Source organism: Mytilus trossulus, unplaced genomic scaffold, assembly GCF_036588685.1.
Source record: "Mytilus trossulus isolate FHL-02 unplaced genomic scaffold, PNRI_Mtr1.1.1.hap1 h1tg000211l__unscaffolded, whole genome shotgun sequence".
Taxonomy (NCBI): domain Eukaryota; kingdom Metazoa; phylum Mollusca; class Bivalvia; order Mytilida; family Mytilidae; genus Mytilus; species Mytilus trossulus.
Window position 1 is genome coordinate 22,333 of NW_026963311.1, and position 22,745 is coordinate 45,077.

The following is a 22,745-nucleotide window of genomic DNA, read 5'->3' on the forward strand; positions in this document are numbered from 1 at the left end:
AGATTACTTTAATTAACGAAAAATGGTTAAAAATTGACTATAAAGGGCAATAACTCCTAAACGGGTCAACTGCATTTTACCCCTATGTTCTATTTTTAGCCGTGGCGGCCATCTTGGTTGGTTGACCGGGTCACGCCACACATTTTTTAAACTAGATACCCCAATGATGATTGTGGCCAAGTTTGGTTTGATTTGGCCCAGTAGTTTCAGAGGAGAAGATTTTTGTAAAAGTTAACGACGACGGACGACGACGACGACGGACGACGACGGACGACGGACGCCAAGTGATGAGAAAAGCTCACTTGGCCCTTCGGGCCAGGTGAGCTAAAAACTGCAATAGGGAACAATTTGACAATGATTGAATTTAGTTGTGTCGACCCTGTGATTATGACCCGTGTTTAAAGGAAAATCAAATACACCATTTGGTGGTGCGCCTGTCAGATGCGGAACGTACATATAAGGTTAAAGTAACAGGTGAATATACTAAATTGGTATCGGTATCGGATTCGACCCGGAACTTGTTAATTATTGGCAATATTAATTATCTGGAAAACAAAAGGGTCTGAAGTGGTGTAATTTTTAATCTACACCATTGTACTTTATTAGTTATAAATAAAGTTGAAAAGATACAACGAAAATCACCAATGCAGAACAGCACTAATCTTGATTAAAAGGCAATGAACGACGTACACATGACCTTATCTTATGGAGGCAGGACGCTACGAGGGATCAAATAGATCAAAGAACTTGTTTTGCCGTTGTGAAGTTAAATTGAAACGGAGGAACATGTATTCAGAAAATGTTCGTTATAAGGTGATATTAGAGACGAACTGTATAAGTATTTAAATTTTGAAAACAAAAATTCAGTCTTTGGCCAAATTCCATAAAACCTTTAGTTATTTGTACATGTACTAGTCTGATACAAAAGACGTTTTTTATACCGAAAATAGATATGTTGATTTTTTTTTATAATAGATTTTTGAAAATGTGTTGATATACTTAGTCAATTTCTTTTTATGCAGTGAATCATATTTTTTTTTTGGCATTTATATTTTAAAAAGTTTACTTTAACAATGTGAAATGTGTATCCTGTATTATTGATGGCGAGACGTAAATAAATATAAGTGTAAATTGTTAAGTGTAGTGTATAAAGTCATACTTCAACGAACTTCAAATATATTTTCTTTTAGTTGGGTCCGTGATCGAAGTGCTAGTACTACATTTGTACCAACAGATTTGAAAACTATTTGATAAGAATAGCAACGAAAATCGGGTTTATAAAATGAATAATAAAAACTTAAAATATATTTAATATCTTTAATAGTTATTTATGATCGTTAGATAAAATTACGACAAGTCTTACTACATTGTACATGTACTTGTAGTAGACAAAAACACGACCTATAATGTGTATAAGTGTGTAGTAAATGCGTTTATTTTTTTATTAAAAGTACGAAACGTAAAACTGAACTTACCTGATAAAATATATTTTTGGTTGAGTGACTACGCAACTGCAACTTAATTAAAAAAAGTCAACAAAAGTACACTTTTAAAATGGAGTATGAAACATAATTATCTTACATCTAGATCCAGGTGTGACCGCTCCCAATATACAATTTCTTCCTTGTTGTGTAAACTCATATGGGGAATTCACTATATTTAAATACTAGTAGCTGGACTACTTGAAATTATTTGTTTTCTTTTAACATTGAAATTCATATCTTAGTGCATTTAATAGTTTAAGTGTAAATTTAGTTCACATAGAATAACAATAGAATCATACTATGTTAAACTGTAAGTTTATTCATGTTTCAAGCTCGAACTAATAAGTGAAAAGAGAGAGAGAGAGAGTGAAAAAAGGAATTTAAAAGCAGTGAACAATAAAACATAATGTTAAGCAGAAGGTTGAAAATTTCGGAATATTGCCTTCTAACATTCAATCTAACCGAGCAGCCTTATACAATGAGGAGGTGTGGCATTATTGCCAATTAGACAATCATCCACCGAAGTTCAAACTATTTCGAAATAAGCAACTATAGTCAAAGCCAAACGCCTTCAACAATGAGAAAAAAAACATGATCGTATCATCAGTTATGAGAGGCCATGATATGAAAAATATGAAAGAATTCTATTGAAAAAAGTAACGGTCTTATTTATAACGAAACAACGAAAAACAAATATGACACACATAAAACAACGACAACTACTTAACTACAGGCTCCTGACTGCGGAGAGAAACATAAATAGTGCGTTGGCCCCGCACCGCTTATCCTAGTTCACTCGGACAGCACAACATAAGAGCAGTCTATGAAAATCAGTCGCAATGGGATGAATTCCAAAAGTCGATACTTGTAACAAAAAATACTAAAATTAACACAAAGCACCGATTTAACGGTACTCTACGGAAATAAAAGCTTATTCATAGCCATTTTTTAATTAACTTTTAGTAACGAAATCTCTGACTTTATAATTAACTCTTTATACATATATTACATTCAATGATATCTAAAACACAACAACAGAGACGGGCATAGCTAACAAGTTGTGAAATATATTCACCGTAAGAAAGGTGGAAAAACATAACCGTCCAATAAGGGAAAATTAACAATAGGGAACGAAAAAAACGTCTCTTTTGTCGCAAAAGTTGTATCAAGTTCCCGTATGAAACTGAAATATCCAAACATAGAAAGGACACTTATTGCTGTCTGTATAAAATGTATATCCTTGGGATAAATTTCAGCAATAAAGTTAGAAAGTTCTTGATTATCTAAAACAATACTGTTATCAAGGTAACGGTAACATTAATGTTCCATTATTTTATATGCTTGATTACGTACAAAAGAATATAACAAGTTATTTAACATCTTACATTCGCAACTCCTCCTAAACCATCAAAGGGATTATAATAAATTTTTCCCTTTCATCAAAACGATTTCTTGGGTTTCCCCATTACAAAAACATGAGCTCCACTCTTTGAAATTATGATAGATTAACTGTGAAGGGATTTCAATCAGACTTTTGCAGACATGACATAATGCAAATGTGTACATTTTGTACCTCTTAAATTTCTGTTCATCCGAATCATTTTGGAATTCTAGTTACCAAAGCAAGGAACTGCACCATTGCTTTTTTTTGTGAAAACCTATTTTGTATTCGTGACTCCTCCAAATCCCTTCATTTATAATTACATATCAATAGTCTCACAATTTTAACCATGATATACTAGTTATGCTAATGTGAATTTACTATTTTATTTTATTTTATTTTTTTTTTTTTTGGGGGGGGGAGGGTTCTTTTACTAAATCATAAATACTCACGTTTAATTTTTGATGATAATACTTTTTGTATCCACAACTCTTCCGTAACTTATTAACAACTAATCACAGTTATGACATACAACGCTATTGAACACCTTCTATCTTGTATTCTTATGTCAATTTATTTTGGGGGGCCAAGTTCCAATAACAAAATATAGACGTTACAAGGGGGCTGAGGTATCCCTTGCGCACATCACCTATATTTTTGTTCACAGACTCTAATATATGTTACAGCAACTAAAACATTTATTATGTTTAGTTACGATTTTTTACAATTGGATTAATCATTTAAAAACCGCCAAAGTTTTTTGCCTTACTAAATATCAATTTTCCTGCCTTTCAGAGTAGAAACGCATACATTTCACAACTATGTAAATTATAGAAATGTTTAAGACAGTTTATTTTAACGAAACAGAACACATCAAGAATGTCTTCCTCGACATTTGAACTTTGATAACAAAAAGCGTAACAAGATTAAAGTCGGGGTAAATACAAGTACAAAAAAAATGTAATTTATTGGTTTTTTTTCTTTTATTTGTGACCAGTTAATCAAATGAATAGTCTGAAAATACACACATAAAATAATACAATTAACGAATGCTTCCTTATTAATACTTGGTTTATCTTCGAGCATTATCGCTGAGGGGATATACACTATTGAAATGTGAATCAGGTGCAATAAAGGTCTGACCGTTAATGTAATTTCAGTCGAAGTTAATTTCACATTGGATTTGATGTAATTGAAACGAAAATCCAATTTACATAATTAAGGTACACAAATGAATCTGAAAAAGCGTGTTTTTGTATGCAATATCTATCTAAGTCAGTAAGATTTCACAACATTATAGGGTTTCCTGTAAGGACACAAAACATATCCCTTTTGTCATGAAACAATGGAACATCCCTATTCAAAGCTTGTACGGTATTAATGACTCACATCCTAATATTTTCTCTGTGTCGAATGTTTTTTTCTGTATTGGAGGTTAAATTTCAGGAACATTGATCATAGAATGTTCAAGCTGGAGTCGAGGTCACGGTTGTCACCAGACAACAGATTAGTAAATATCAAAGTACTGAAGAACTGAACATCGCAATTTCAGTTTGGTGGATGGTCTCAGAAAATAAGATCATATCTCTATACCTGAAATTTAGCTTATACTTTAGATATATATTTTTTTCTGAAACAAGATCCTGTGTGATGATGAATAAGTGATATAATCATATTTTTTTATTGATCATATTAAGTATAATCTGATTTGTAGTTACATGTTTACAATGTCATGTATATTAACTTATATCAATATTTGTATAACAACCATATACTGCAGATCTTTCCTTTGAGATATTCTTCCGCCGCGGCATGCGTGAACACACATTCTTGGTAATCATGATTTGTTACTAATATATATAATTCTATTACGACCAAATATTTTCGTTTGCTTATCTGTGATACAGATATGCTTACGCCGTATTTGCTGCCAGTTATTGTCACGTTAACCAAGTATGATTTTTTGGGTTGGGCAACTAATAAAATAATCACTACAAAACAAGAATGTGTCCATAGTACACGGATGCCTCACTCGCACTTTCATTTTCTATGTTCAATAGACTCTGCAAATGGGGGTCAAAACTCTAATTTGACATTAAAATTAGAAAGATAATATCATAGGGAACATGTGTACTAAGTTTCAAGTTAACTGGACTTCAACTTCATCAAAAACTACCTTTACCAAAAACTTTAACCTGCAATGGGACAGACGGATGAACAGACAAACGAACCCATAGCCAAGAAAACATAATGCCCCTCTTCCATCGCAGGTAGGGTTTCAAAAGTAAAGCTATCCCGCTGCTCTTCGTCCGTACTTCATATTTTAATAATCGAATTTTACTGCTGAATTCCTAATTTGAACTAAAAAAATCCCGCAAAGTATCAGTCTGAGAATCGTTTAAGTTACTACAAGTATTTTGTTGTTGTCTTTTGATCAGATATGTAATAGGCTTTGTAAATTGGAAAACCCACAATTGTTAAAAAATAGTTAAAGTCAAAATATTCTTCGTCAGAAGTTTTATATCCAAATACCAAGTGTCTTAGTTTTATCTTAAAAGTTATTTTACTGTTTTTTAAAACTTCATTTATTTTATTCCAAAAAAGTTTTAAATACGGACACAGTATAAAGAAGTGATCATAATCTTCTTCTTGTGTACAAAAATTACAAAAACTACTGTTTACAATTTTCCATCTGCATAACAGTTTCTTTGTAGGTAGAATATGTAAAAATTCTAAGTTTATTTTCTTTTAAATATCTGGTTCAGTTTTTTTTTTAATTTATCAGAGACTTATATAAAATTTTATTTGATAATGCTTCTAATTTTATAGGTTAACCTTCCAATATAAATTGGTTTCTTTTTATATTAACAATACTGTTTACAGAATTTTCCGATTTTGAAATTGCTGCCCAGTCTTTTGGTATTGATTTCTTTACTAAATTAGTTTCAGCTGTCCAGTTTGATTTATTTTTTAGTTTATTTTAAATGATGTCTTGAGGAATACAGTCTTTTTCATCTATGATATCATTTACATAAATAAGATCGCTTTTAATCCAATTTTTTAAAAATATAGCTTTATTTTCAAATTTAATAAATTTATTGTTCCATACTATTTGTTTTCTTATATCTGTAAATGTTTCTGTTTTTTTTTGTTAGACCTCCACCAGTTAATTTTCCAACATTTAATGATATCTTTATAAAAATCTGGGATGTGTTCAATACTTTCTTCTGTCTTATCCCCACTGTTTGTTTGAAACACTAACCAGTTTGACCCAAATTATAAAAATAGTGTTGAGGTATAATTTTCCACCCTCCTTCACAATCACTTACTAGTCTGTTTACCCACATAGCTTTTAAAGCAGTGACATAACTCCTTATATCTATCATATCCAATCCCCCCTTTTCATATGGACCAATAATTAAATTCATTTTTACTTTGTTTGGTTTATTATCCCAAACAAATTTAAAACAACTGTTTTCTATTTCTTTTAAATATTTCTCTGGAACTCTGCAGGCAGATCCCACAAAAGTAAAAATTGGCACAATTAGTGTTTTGATTATCAATTTTTTTCCAAAAATAGTAAGATTTCTTTTTTGACAAGAACAAAATAATTTATTCATCTTTTCAATTTTATTTTCCCAATTTAGTTTTTCACATTCCTCTCTACAATGCCCAAAGTAAATGCCAATAGTTTTAACTGGTCCATTGCTCCAGTTGATTCCCTCAATTTTGTCTTTACATGCTTTTTACAAGTAACAAGTTTATATATGTATTAATTAATATTATATGTATTAACTAATATGGACGAAGTCCCCTATTACAGTAGAAAATTCAATAGAAAAATAAAAATAAAAAAAAATCGGGAAAATTTCCCGAATTTTTCATTGTACTAATGAACTCAAAATTGTTCAATTTTTTTTTGTCGCGTTTTTGAATTTCCGGAACGGCGCAGAAATCTTCTTCCGTTTCCGGTCTTGATTACATGAGACTTTGAATAAAATGTATATTTATCAGTCTAAGAAAGGAACTAATACTAATTCATTTAAAAAAAAAATGTTTGTTATTAAAAAAAACGTTACCTGATGACAGCGTTTCTTTGTTTACATTGAATATGACGTCATAACTTTAATAACGTCACAACTAAAATCCCTAACAACAGAACCAAAATCGGAAACATTACGGTATTTCCGTTTATCTTTTTAACATTGTTGATTTAAAAAAAAAATTCATAGACTTCGTCCCCATTCACAGGTAATTCCTGCCTCATATTATGGGGACGAAGTCGTCCCCAAAAACAGTAGAAAAATCAATAAAAAAAAAAAAAAAAAAAAAAAAATCGGGAAAATTTTCCCGAAATTTTCATTGTACTAATGAACTCAAAATCGTTCAATTTTTTATATGTCATGTTTTGAATTCCCGCATCTGCGCAGAAATCTACAATGTACTTCCCTTTTCCGGTCTCGTTTGTATGAAACTTTGTGTAAAATATATATTTATCAGTCTAGTATAAAATAGGAAGAAACGCAATACCAATTTCATTTTTAATAATTCCTTGATATGAAAAAACGTTACCTGATGATAGCGTTTCTTTGTTTACATTGCATATGACGTCATAACTTAAATAACGTCACAACTAAAATCCCTAACAACAGAACCAAAATAGGAAACGTTACGGTATTTCCGTTTCTTTTTTTTTAACAAATATTTAAGTTACAAAAAAATAATTCATACAGACTTCGTCCCCATTTACAGGTAATGCCTGCCTCATATTAGTGTTATAAAATTGTAAAGTTTAGCTTAACCCGTTAATCGGATAATCGTTCGACCGATTCACCGGTTAACCGGTAGTTTAAGTTGTCGTTTGAAAGCCTTATCTATAGTACCCTACACATGTACGTTTTTATGGGCGTATTGCATTTCCGCTAATATTTCAAAGTTTCAATACTACGTTTCCGGAAACCTTAAGTATATTTTTCCAGAAATTGTATTTATTAATGTACCTGGTACCTGGTAGTAAATTATTAATATTTGAATATATGTTAGATAAATTATTTATTTCATATTTCTATACAAAAAGGTACTGATCTAATATCTACAATATACTAGATATATATAAAAAAAAATGAAAGTTTCACCTTAGTGAAAACTTGAAATGTTGTGATTGGTTTTGAATCAAAGGTAATGGAAGCAAATCCAGACAGAACATCCGGGTAGATGGAACTCGTCACCCTACCTTGGAAAACATGTTGATTACAGAAACGACCACAATAGCCACTACTCTTTCTCGTCACAGACAGGATAAAGAACACGTTTTTAACCAAAAACAGCAAATGACGCGAAGGCCGATGTAGCTGTTTTCAAACAAACTAACCACCAAAATAGGCACACGGAATGTATAAACACTATACCACAGTGGTAAATGTGCACAAGTAACAAAAGAGATGGATAGATACAAGCTTGTAATGCAAGGACTAAGTGAAGTAAGAAGGAACACATCAGGTATGACAAATTTGAATACAGGTCACACAACTATATATTCTGGAAACACCAAACAAAATGACCCACATGAAAATGTAGTTGGATTTCTCATAACAAAAGTTCTAAGACAGCCCTGCTGGAGTGGAATCCCATCTCACCAAAAATTATCACAGCACGCTTAAACTCACCTTTCTAAAAAAAACACCTTGATACAAGTATACGCCCCAACCAATGTTGCAGAAGACTGTGCAAAGGGAGACTTATACCACTCATTACAACCAAGCAAAAAGTGCCAAAAAGAGACCTATTGGTACTCATGGGTGACCTTAATGCCAAGGTTGGATCAGAAAGAAAGGGATGGTCCTCATGGGATTGGAAAAATGAATGAAAACGGCGAACTATTTGCAGACTTCTGTGCTACCAACAACCTTGTCATAGGAGGAACACTCTTCAAACACAAGAATTGCTATAAGGTAACCTGGGTGTCACCAGCAGGAAATTCAGAAAAGCAAATAGACCACATAACCATTCCCAAGAGATGGAGGTCTTCACTGCAAGATGAAAGGATAACAAAGAGCAGATGCAGCATCAGACCATCATCTAGTTATAGGGTCAATAAAGATGAAACTTTCAGCCCCCCCCAAAAAAACAGTTGTCAAAAGAAGAAAGTTTAACGTTGGGAAGCTAAAAATACCAAACATAAGAGAAGAATTTCAAATATCTCTTCAAAACATTTTCTCAGCTTTAAGTGACCTGTATATAGAGAACAACAATATTTTTCAGATCCCATGAGGGTGGAATTTTTGGTCCTCAATGCTCTTAAACTTTGTATTTGTTTGGCTTTTTTAACTATTTTGATCTGAGCGTCACTGATGAGTCTTATGTAGACGAAACGCGCGTCTGGCGTATAAAATTATAATCCTGGTATTTTTGATAACTATTAACGACACATGGGAGCAGGCAAAAAATGTAATCATAGAAACATGCGAGGAAACATTAGGATACATGCAATATAAACGCAAAAACTGGATGTCAGATGATACATGGGTTAAGGTTGAAGAAAGGAGAAAAGCCAAAGAAAAAGTCTTAAATGCAACCACAAGACAAACACAAGATCTTTATAGAGAGAAAGACAAAGAAGTAAAGAAGAACTTAAACATGACAAAAGAGACTATGTTGAACAACTAGCACAAGAAGCAGAAATTGCCCTTAGCAAAGGAGACATAAAATCTCTCTACAACACAACTCGACAACTTAGTGGCATAAGATCCAACTCAAATTCTACAGTTAAAGATAAAAATGGCAATGTGATTTCAAAAACTGAAAAACAATTAAAACGATGGAAAGAACATTTTGAAAAACAGACCCCCTCCAACAAACCCACCTAACATCGAAGGGAGACAGGTCCTAAATATCAAGACAGGAAATATAACCAAAACAGAAGTAAATGCTGCAATAAAACAACTGAAAAATGGAAAAGCAGGAAGGATAGACAACATACCCCTGAAGCTATTAAGGCAATGGATAACATCTGTATTGATAAACTTCATCAACTACTTAACAACATTTGGAATGACGAACAGATACATGAAGACTGGCGTAATGGAATCCTCATTAAACTACAAAAAAAAGGCGACAAATCCATCTGTAGCAACTGGAGAGGCATTATTTTGCTTTCCATTCCAAGCAAAGTCCTATGTCACATCATCCCACAAAGATTAAAGAAAGAAGTTGATAAATTGCTGAGAGATGCCGGTTTCAGACAAGAGATATCATGTATTAACCAAATTGCCACATTAGGAATCATCATTGAGAAAACCATTGAATGACAGACATACCTATACCTAACATTTAAAGATTTTGAGAGGGCCTTCGATAGTATAGACCATGAAGTACTGTGTAACATCCTTAGGCATTATGGAATACCTGACAAAATCATATCCGTCATCCAACAGCTCTATGACGGTTTTACTTGTCAAGTGAGCCATGCAGAAACCCTGACAGATCCATTTCCTGTATCAACTGGTGTGAGGCAAGGATGTTTACTTTCCCCTCACCTATTTCTGATGGTTATAGATTGTGTGAGTGGGAAATCATACAACACTCGTCAAGGTATTAAATGGACATTACAGTCATGCCTCGAAGACCTACACTTTGCAAACGATATCTGTTAGCTGTCCCATCGCCATGAAGACTCACAAAACCAAGCACCCAACATTGAAACAACTGCAAAACAAGTAGGACTGTACATAAATGCAAATAAGACAAAATCTATGAAGGTAAACGCGAAGCACCTTAACAAAACCAAAATGAGAGATACCGAAATTGAAGATGTCCGAGAATGAATTTATCTTGGAAGTATCATCAGTACATCAGGAGGGTCAGACGAAGACATCCAATCTAGAAAAAGAAAAGCACAACAAGCCTTTGTAATCCTTAAACTAGTCTTGAGGAGCAAAGCACTCAGAACAAACTCCCAAATCAGGATCTTCAACTCAAATGTAAAGTCTATACTTCTCTATGGGTCAGAAACTTAGAACTTGTAGTGTTTTGGTAGACACAGCTGTTAGTCTCCAAAAGAGGGACGAAAGATACTAGAGGGACAATTAAACTCATAGATTGAAAATAAACTGACAACGCCATGGCTAAAAATCAAAAGACAAACAGACAAATAATAGTACAGAAGCCACAACATATAAAACTAAAGACTAAGCAACACGAACCCCACCACAAAATGGGGGTGATCTCAGGTGCTCCGGAAGGGTAAGCAGATCCTGCCCCACATGTGGCACCCATCGTGTTGATGTGTGCACTACCCGAAGACTAACTCTCCAGCCCGAGGTAGATCATACTGACTTCAAATATGCAATGCAGTTCTCCTTAATAATTTTCTCCAAAAAGTAATAATTGATTTTTTTCCGGAATCGTTACTATTTTCTCGGAAAAGTAAGGTATTTATTTCCGGAAACGTAGACTTTTTTTTTTCGGAAACGTCATTTTTATTCCCGGAGAAGTAATGTGCGGAAACGTAAAACGTCGGTTTTTATAATACAATGAATTGAAGTTTGTCCTTTGGCATTATGAGGCTTGTCTTATAGGTTTCTTCGGAAGTTTGACCTTTATTAACCCAATACACCGTACATACTATGGCGTTTGTAATAACTTCATATTGAAAAATGAACAACCTTCTTGGTTGACGAATTAAGGTTCATCATAACCTTTTGGCTAAAATGGCCGTATTTACACCCCAAATTTTACTCTGAGTACAGACTAACCTATACACCTGCAACAGTTTTAAGGGATGGCAGGAACTAGATATATAAATTTTAAATGCATTTTATGTTTCAGAAAATTATTAACTTTTCTAGATTTTGCTATCCATTTTTTTTCGTTCCTGCAGAAGGTGCAAAAATTAACTAAGTAGTGAAAACGATTGAGAAGCTCCCCTCATATAATCAATGTTGTGAGTAGTATTGATTTAAATGGACAATAGATGGACAATAGACACCTGTAAACAATAGGTGATTTAACAGGTTTAAACTGTGTAACTGAGTGGACCGTATCAAATGAAACTCGGGTGTTTGTTCATTTTGATATCTTCTGCAGACTGGAAAAAAATGCACATCAAAATGCCGGTAAGTTTTTCTTTTTCTGAAACGTAGAATTCATATAACTTTTATATATCTAGTTCCTGCCATGCCTTAAAACTTTCCTGAATGTACCAGTTTGTCTGTACTCATAGTAATTTTTGAGGTGTAAACACGGCCATATTTTTCAATTCCTTATGATGAACCTTAAATATGTCTGAAATATATGAATCTTTCTCTCTTGATGTCTCAGAAAATAATGAGGAGTGTTCGCCTTCTTCTTCTATACGTAAATCCTTCCAATTATGGAACACCTCCTCAGCGGATATCATCCAGACGGGAGTTAATTAAAATTTATACACTAAAAAATTTCCCCAACTAACTTAAAATTTTAAATTCACCGTACACGGATAAAATCTAAAATATTTAAGGACTGACAAAATAATTTACGCAAAAAAAGGTGAAAATATCTAGGCCCTATTAGATCAAATCTAAAATATGTAAGGACTGATAAAATAATTTACGTAATAAAAGGTAAAAATATCTAGACCCCAGCAATATTTACTTATAGGATTTACTGCACACAACTAAAATCTAAAAATATAGGGTGCTTTATACAATGGAAAGCAGGACACCCCTGCCTCTACCTATACACATATGTACATAATTTTCATTTCATATCTTTCCTTATTGCACTGAATGTATTGCCTATACATATTTATCTTTGAGTATACAGATATTATTTTCCTTGTAATTTCCATACACGCTGAGCATGGAGTCTATAACACATGACCGTAGCCAATCGATGAATTTTGTCCAGTTCAGTCCTATTTCTAAGCATTGGCAGTAGAAAAGAGCTGTCAACAATAAGTTTTATCAGATCCAAATGTCCTTTAAAATTCTTAGACCAATATTTCGTGCCAATAACTGAGATCACATAAGACTTGAGTTTGCTAAATGTTTCTTTTCTCTGCTTGTGTAGAGCCGGACACAATAGTAGAAATTGAATTATATCTTCATCTGATGTTCCACAGCATTTATTTAATGCCGATTCCTTGCCACCACTAAATTTAGATCTGTGTGATTCAAGAATATAAGTCCCAGTTAGTAGTCGAACTTTTATCGCTCCCTTTTTAACATCTGATACAGTTGAAGAAAGACTTGTCCAAACCGGATGTGTATGCCCATTCTTAACAAGGTTTTGTCCAAATATGTTAATGAGGACTTTGTTTCTATTTCTTTAATGAGAGTTTTAGTCCAATAATCCTGAATTGCTAATTTAACTGTTGCTTTCCATTTTAATTTTGACGGTAAATTTTGACTAAGTGTATATATACTTGGCAGATCGTATAAAGTTGGTACACCTGTGACCTTACAGAAGAAGCTGAGATAGTTATCAATATTCATAATGACTTGTCTGTCAACTAAACCTTGGATTGTTGAATTGTTACATGAGAGAACACTGTACAGAAATGAAAGTTGCCTTTTATGTATTTCTGCCTCAATTGTTAGCGCTCCCAACAGCATAAATACTGATCCAGTGGCTGTTCGTGTAGGTAGAGACTGAATATTTCGCAATGCTTTTGTGTGAAAACGGGCCATAATATCAAGTTGGCATTGGTTAAGAGGGAGTATTTCCATTCCATATAGCAATCGGGGAATAACATAGCTCTGATATATCTTGTAAGATGTCTGGGTTTAGTCCATTTGTTCCATGTAAACCAGTATTCATCAGAGAGTAAAGAGTTCTTCTCGCAATGCTGATGCGTGCATCAATATTTAGATTGTTTTCCTTCAATTCTGCTCTTATTAAGCCAAGATGTGTTGTGTCTTCTGATGGATAAACAAGGGTGTTGCCTAGGGTCCGGTTTAAATCGGACTTGCTTATCTTTTTCGGTTTGTTGAGGATGACAGCTTTAGTTTTTGTAGGATTTATTGTCACTCTTGACTGTCTGGCATGATGAGTTGCAACAGAGAGCATGCATTGTAATTCCAGATGATTATTGCTCAAGAAGGCTATGTCGACCGCACAAGTTGGGCAGCCAACATAATTTGTGCCAATTTTAAGACCAAGACTGTGCGATTAAAGATCCTCCAGCAGACTGTTTACATAGACTTTATATAGAAAAGGTGAAAGAATGCCTCCTTGTCGGACTCCCTGATGAATATTAAAGCAATTACTAACATTTCCCTTCCATTTGACTCTTGAAACTAGCCCTGAGTAAAGATTTTTCACTATTGACCAGAGAGGATGATTCTGAGAATGGTCATATAACGCATCTAATAGTATGATGTGATCTACGACGTCGAAGGCCTTTTGGCTGTCCACAGTAATAAGAAATAAAGGTTCCATTGTGACTAATTTTACTTCTGCCCTAGCTTCAGTGATAATGAGATTGGCCATAAGCATCGACAACCCTTTTGTGAAGCCGAACTGTAGATATGACTGATCAAAATTCAAGGTTAATCGAGGTAGTATGGTACATTCGAAGAGTTTTGAGATGACAGGTGTAACGGCAATTCCTCTATAGTTGTCCATTAACATTGGATTTTTCCCTTTTTTGAGCACAGGTGTTACGATACCAGATTTAAAGATATCAGGTATATGATGATTGATGAAAATGTTATTGAAACAGCTTGTAAGAAAATGAGTAACTGTTGTTGGTGAGTTTTTAAAATGTTTAAAGACCTAGTTCATCTGTTGCCTTGCCAGAATGTAGCTGTTTGATTGCATCACAGATATTTTGAGAACTAAACTGTGGTCGTGTCTGTTTTGTTTGCAGAGTTCATCAAATATGTTATGCAGGATATTGCAGAGATCTAAGAATTCTGGATCATAACCATTGTCTTTCGGAACAGCCAAGTCCTCAAAGTATCTAGAGAAGCTATTTGTTTGGTCCTTAGCAGAGTAGTGGTGCTCGCCATTTTCTATTATACAGATCGCATCTTTATTTTTGGAACCTCTGTTACGCCGAATGAGTTTATGAAACATATCATTGCTAGGATTGTCCATTATTTCATTGTAGAATTGGGTTCTATCCATATACTGTTCCTTTCGGAGTTGTTTGCGAAGATTTCGTTGCGCCAGTATTTTGTCTGTTTTAAGATGATCATTTTTCTTGCCATGAGATTTCCAGAGTTGATATTTTTCTTTACTAGTTTTGAGCAGCATAAGAGTGGTTGGAGATGCCTTGAAATGTGGACCTTTTAATTTGATGATCTTTGATGGTACAGCAGCTGTAGCAGCTTTTTTAAGACAGTTGCATAGCAAGTTCATGCTTTCTTCTATTGAGTGATTTTCAATATTGTGCATAGAGAGTTCATTACTGATATGATTATGATATGTTTCATTATCTATATCTTGCCACTGCAGTTTGAATTTACTGACATAGCCTGATTTGATTGCTTTATTCAGTGGATTTGATGTGACATTTATGTTTGCACTCACGGCAACATGGCTTGATGTATTGAGATGACATTGGTCATAGATTTTATTGTCCGAAAGAAAAGCATTTGTGGCATTGTGCAAGATATAATCAATTTAAAAAGATGACATTCCAGAATGATGAAAAAAAAATGATTTCTCTGAGCGATAAGATTGAAAATTCATTTCATGAACACAGGCTTGCAGAAGTAAATCGTGTTTGTTATAGTTTCTAGGCTGTTTTAACGTGCCGTTGCAGTCTCCAATAATGACGATTCTATGCGATACTGAGTACATTGATAGGAGAGAGCTAATAACATCAAGACACTCTGTGTATTCTAGATATGAGTCCCCAGAATTGTTTGTAGGCATGTATACACAGATGATGCAAATCTTCATTGGTGGTTTCAGCTCAATTGCAATTATCCTGTTGTTTCCCGATGGTATTTCACAGATGGATGGAGTCAAGAATCTTTTCCAAGCTATTGCAACACCACCTTTGCCTCTTGGCCGGTTAAATTTGAAATTTCCTCATTTGTATCACTGCATCTAGTGAACATGTCCATATTTGGTAGAGCATTTCTCTTCCCTTCCATATTAATTGTTGTTAATCTGAGATGTTCTTCAGCATTAATATGAGAAGTTGGTTTAAGAGATGGTGATTTTGCCGGTCTTTGCTTTGTCCTAGATCGGGTGGTATGTTGTTTTGGATGATCCCTAAAAAAGAGTTGTTATATGTTACAGGTTCAGGAACATTCACATTTGTTGTTGGAAGACAGACCCTGTCGGTTACAACTGTTGTTACATCTGGTTGAAGAGGGTATACGTAGTTTGAAGACGATATGGTTTGCATAGGATGTTTGCCAACAGAAGGAGATAAGTCTGCAGAAAAATCACATGGGATATCGCTCGGCGAGTTAAATAGTGGAGAACCCTCTTTACTCTGCATTTGCTGTATATGTGTCAGATTCTCATTTTCCTGATGCCTATGTTTTGTTATTACTTCTTCGGGAGTTTGCTGTCTATTGCTATTATGACGCCTAGGAGGAATTTGACTTTTGTTGTGATTTTTACTTTGCTGTGGTCTATGGCGCCTGTCTGTCTGAGACGCTGTCGGATTAGGTTGTGGCAAGTTAACTCTCAAGTCCCTTTGAATAGACTGGCTATTGTAAGATTGATTTACATTCTGATGTTGTTGATTTTGTGCAGCATTAAAATGTGGATATGGAGGAGGCTGGAAATGTCGATAATAATGGGGGTGATGATACGAGACCCAAGGAGCAGCATATATACCATTTGGAGCTGAATTTGGTATTACAATTGGCACATACCCAGAAGGAGGTGGAAAATGCCTTGGAGTTGCAATGTGAGGATAAGTAGAGAAATCAGTAGTGGAATGAAGAAAAGATTGCTGCATCAGCTGTTGTTGTTGCATCATCATTTGCATTTGTTGGTTAGCAAGCATGTTGTTCATTGACATGCTTTGCATTATTTGAAACTCACGCATTCTTATTCTCTGGTCGTCTATGTTCGAGCTACCAATATTTGACGTTTGCTGATTTGGCAGAGGGGATTGTTGACTATTCTTTGCACTGGAAGATGATGATTGTTGCTGTTCTTGCAAGTTTCGGATGGTATTCTGAAGTTCTATAGTTGATTTTAGCTTATTTATCCCATTTTCTAGCTTGATAATATATGCTTTGTCTTCAATGTTTATGTTTTTTTATTTTGCTGCTTTAGGAGGTTGACGTTTTGCCTTTCTCTGTAAATTCTCTGTTGATGGTTGTTCAGAAGTGGGAGGAGTTTGAGGTCTATTTTCATTGCCTTTAGATGATGAGTTTAAGGTGGAGTTGGCCTTTGACGACTTTATCTGATCATGTGTAGCATGTGGAATAAAAATTTCTTTGACAATTGTCTCTTCAGTGTCACTCACTTCATAGATTGGCGGAGAGGCCTCTACATTATTGTCATTGACCAAGAGAGAAGAACATGGTACCATTTGCTGAGTTTGAGATCTGTCACAAGCTGATGAGTCAACATGATACAACATATTGTCAGTACACAGAGAGCATATGAATGGTAAAGCATTTAAGGCATCAACAGACGATTGCGATAATCCAGCACAATGATAGTGAATCCATAAAGAACACTTAGTGCATTCAATAGTGTCTAGAAGTGAGGTTGTGTTGCAAATTGGACAGATGTCTATAGGATCATGTTTAGAATCTTGACATTCATCATCCCTAAATTCAATGGCTAAATCAGCAATATTGTCTCGACAGTTTATGGTAGCTGCCGGAAGGTTTTGATGTGCGCCCACTCCATTTGACGTTGAAATAGTTGAAGCGATGTTGTCGTTAAGAACTGACAACATGTGACCATTTATAGCAAGCTCGTCGCATAATTTATCATGAATTTCAGCCAGGTAAAAATCTACTCTTGAGCCATTAATGACCATTCTTGAGCTGGTATGATAAAGATTAATAACAAATTTTAGAGTTTTGCCCTGGGTATTGTCATTTTTTCGGTTAAAGACTCTGATACATGAGTCAACATTGGCGCCCAGATTTTCCTCACTGTGTCTAATTAGGCCAAAATATTGTGTGAAATTGTCTATTATTTTGCTTAGACTAAGTCTGGCAAGCTCATATGCTGCTGTACTAAATTCTAATACCAATTTGTTGCCAGGCTTCATGGTGGATGCAATGTGCGATTTTGAGCATGCATCATTTTTCCTGTGAATGGCTATGTTTTTGTCTAGTATGTAGTCTTTGTATAATGAGTTTGTGACTTGTAGATTGTTGCCAGAGTTCATGCGAGTTATCCGTCTTGTTGGAACACTTGGTGCGGCCATAATTGAATGACAGTATGATCCAACTATAAAGGTGAGGTGGTGTGCAATAGAATGTTGCCTCACTCAATGATTGTATGATAAAGATGATTATAATGTACCAGTATTTGTTGTTGTAAAATTCTATATTATATAAGCAGGTATGAGGCGGTTAAACAGAATGTTGTAGCCAAGCAATATATGTAGTTAAGATTATATGCTGGAGGCAGATATATACGAGATTATGTAAAGCAGGTAGATGAGACGCAAGATTTCAAGTTATGGAATAGGTTGGTATAACATAAATGAATATGAGATGAATATAACTGTACACATGTAGCCTAATGCCCAAGGAGCCAACGCGTCATGGATATTCCCACCGTTGGAAGGCTCAATGGGTTGTCGGATTAAGCTGAGCTTGAGAAAACTTGCAGATGCAGAGGTTGAACCAGGGAGCACGTCGTGGATATTCCCACCGTTGTCTATGATATCAACCCCAGCACTGTCTTTGTATTTGTGCTGCCAGTTTCTTTAGCCAAACTTTTGACAAAGTTGGTTTAGGATGGATTCCGTTCCTGTATAGTTTGAACATATAGTTGTCTCTAAGGGTTAGTTTTTTAGACTTTGATGTTTTTTCTTGGTGGTGATGGTTGATATCTATGGCAAAATTAGGCGATAAAGTGTCTAAAGTAGAGTTGATGTAACGGATGCTGTTATTTAATTCCTGCACGTTTTTGATTAATTGTTCCTCCTGATTTTTGAAGCTTGATGGATTATCGTGTTTTTTGTAGCTGTTGAAATCGATGATAGAATATGAAGGAATTTCAAGAAAGGTAATTTTGCAGCCTGGATATTTCTTGATAAATATCAGTGATTTGCTGGATGATGTTTTGCTCACTTGTGATAGAGTTAAATTTACTGTCATATGTTGTAAGATCACAGGTACCTAACCAGACGTATAAATGTATATTGCCTATACGTTCGATATGTTGTGCTAGGTTTTGTTGTAGCCACGTGAAGCCCTTCTGTGAGGTACGAGAAGACTTACACCACCCACTGATTTCTAACTCTATTTGTGTGGACACTTGATCCCATAGACCGAATCCTTTGCTGTCAGTTAGGATAACAGGTGTAAGTAATTTATTACCAATAATAGGAGGTAGTGGCCTTTTTAAATATTTCTTTAATTTGCCTTCCGACATGAATATCTGGAGAAACTATGATGTGAACTTTATTACTATTGATTTGATGAATGTGATAAAATTTAATGAGGATGCAAAGCAGGTCTACAGTGATCCAAAAGCAATGTTGTTATCTTTATATCGTTGTTTTTATGAGAATGTGCCAATAATATATGATGATGATAATGCGAAGCAAGTTTGCGGAGTTCAAGCAAAGTTCAAGCAGTGAATGAGTATTTCTTTTACAAGTAATATGCCAATGTTGATAAGCAAATGAATAAAATTATGACCGGTAAGTTAAAAACACAAAGAGCCAACGCGTCGTGGATATTCCCACCGTTGGAAGGCTCAGTTGGGTAACGGATTTAACTTCGGTTTGAAAAGCCAATTTTACTCTTAGTTTTGCTGATTTAAATATTCCTTGAATTATCTATATATATTCCAGAAAAGCTTTATTAGCACTACTAGAGAACAAATGTGTAAGGCAGAGGCAAAGGGATAAAAGTTTTCTAAAAAATAATGGCGGCCATTTTTTCCCTGGCAAGGTGTGGAAAAATAGAAAATAAAAATGTCAAATCTAAGTTATCACTAGACTTTTAAAAATGCAATAATTGACAGGGAAATGTAAGTGCAGTGTATTACAACTCAATACTAAAAGTTTTCTAAAACTTTGTGGAACTAAACAATAATATCGAATATAGAAGAAATAAAATGTTGACTTTTACTGCGTATATTTATGTGACACATCAATGTTTTGATTCTATATTGAATCTGCCTGCAAATGTTTCTAAGTAAATAGTTCAAGCATCAGCAGGTGATTCAGAATCACTTTACCATAGTCCGTTACCGTGATTTTTCAATTTATTTCCTCTGATAGTGTTGTCTTGAGTTGCCAATTAAATAGTTTAGCAAGAACATTTTCTCAAAGGTTTATTCTTGTACCTAGCTTGTTTGTCACAATTCAATAATTCTGATATGCATATATGTTTAAATATGACCCCTTGATTTTTGGTTATTAGACATAACTTTATTCAGACTCCCCCTTTTTGCGATGGGGTAAAACATGTTTTGTGAGATCTCCCCCTCCCCCTATACCTCAAGCCAATGTAGAATAAACAAACCACAACAATACGCACATTAAAACTCAGTTTAAAAGAAGTCGAGTCCGATGTCAAGAGTAGGTATCAAAAGAAACTAAACAAATTGACAATGATATATGAATTAACAAAGGACTACTACCAGTTACTGACATGCCAGCTCAAGACATCAATTAAAGTGTTTACAATATTTTGTCTTAATCATATGAATATCAAGCAAAATTCCTCCCGTTAGGGGTTTAGTATCATACTATCATAAAATATATGAGAAAAACATAACCTGTATCAAGCCAACAACTGGTTTTAGAATACACGTGTTTACTTCCGATGCAAAGACCCTATCAGTGAATCAATGTAAAGCCGAAATATTTATATATTTAATATTTTATTAAATGAGAAAGATATTGCACTTTGTAAAATAACCAGATTCAACATCTCCAAAAATCATATTTCCCCGAAATGGGTTCCTCGATATCACAAATGTTTTCTTTTGAATTTTTATTTGCAAACCATCGATATTTAGAGAAAGTGTCATCCAAAAATTGATTTATTGTAGTCTCTTGTTTTTTTTTTTACAGGAACTACAAACTGCCATGTCAGGCAGTCTACACTTGTGCAATACATATAGTGAGATTGTGTATGAACTTCTTGATAAAATTTTATCTCGGAAAATAATAAGCTTACCATTTTTGGTGCATCTAAAGGGAAAGAATGAAACGCTTTCCATTCTTTCTAAAGTATGCAAATGTCTAGCTTTAGACAATTTGTCCATTTTTCATATGTATTTTGCTGTCCTTCTGTTGGTCTGCAAATAATTGAATCTTGTATTTTGACAAATGAATAATTTCAAACCTGTAAAAAAGGATTTTAGAAAATGTTCTTAAACCCATCATGCCCATTGGTGGTCTTTGGCTGTTATATATCTGCTCTTTGGTATTGGTGGTCTTTGGCTGTTATCTGCTCTTAAGTAGGGTTTTTGTCTCTTTGACACATTCCCCATTTCCAATTCATTTATATTGAATGTCCTTTTTTTAATAGGACATTCCATATTTTAAATATCACCTTCACATTGTTTTTCTATAATCATCTGAAAGTCTTCGGTTTTTAGGCATGATCATGTTGGCACGTTTTCTTATTGTTCACTAGCTTGATGAATCTTATTGTTCACTTGCTTATTGTTCGCTATCTTGAGCCTGGTGAAAGAAGATGTATTAAAGAATCTTCTTTATTTAAGAATTGAATGCTTCTCTTTGTAACTTCATTGGGGTGTAAAAGCGTTGACCGAAGTACATTTTGTATGAAGCGCGGAAGCTCTTCATTCTAAAAATGTGCGCACGGTCAACGATTTTACAACCCTATGAAGTTACAAAAAGAAGCATTCAATACTTATAATTACATTTTTTAGCTATGATCATGAAAACACGAATTTTATAATTGTTTTATTTAATTCACCTGTGCACTTTATTGTGGGACCACGTGTTATCAAGAATGAAAAGTTTTATTTAAGAATTGAATGCTTCTTTTTGTAAATTTATTGGGGTGTAAAAGCGTTGACCGAAGTACATTTTGTATGAAGCGCGGAAGCGCTTCATTCTAAAAATGTACGCACGGTCAACGCTTTTACAACCCAATAAAGTTACAAAAAGAAGCATTCAATACTTATAATTACATTTTTAGCTAGGATTATAAAAACATGATTTTCATGAAGTTCAATTTTTAAATTCACCTGTGCACTTTATTGTGATACCTCGTGTGATCATGAATGAAATGTTATTGTCTCATGCAATTGCTTATGAAATAACATGTGATGTGCAATTAGCCAAGCAGAATAACGTATTATAATGAAACATACATCTAATGTAATTATTGAATAATGCAATTGCTGAAGGAATAACAAGTGATGTGCAGTTAGCCAATCAGAATAAAGTATTACAATGAAACATACATCGAATGTAATTATTTCAAAATAAGGAATCATGTTAATGATTGAGGACTCGATTGGTAGATGTATATAATTTTCTTGAACATAATTTTGCTTGCCTAAAATTTAAGCTAGACTAAGATCATATTAAGAATCATATTCAGTGTGGCTGTGGCCTTTGATTGACGACCTAAATTACCCCATTGACTGGGACAGATTATGTGAACTTTTGTCTGTAACGACCACTGCTCACTATGTACTTGTTAAATACACTTAAATTGTGGGGTCACCAAAGGTTCTCAACCATTAAATAAAGTAATTGGAAAAAATAATCAGGAATAACACGATGTTTTGATTTATAT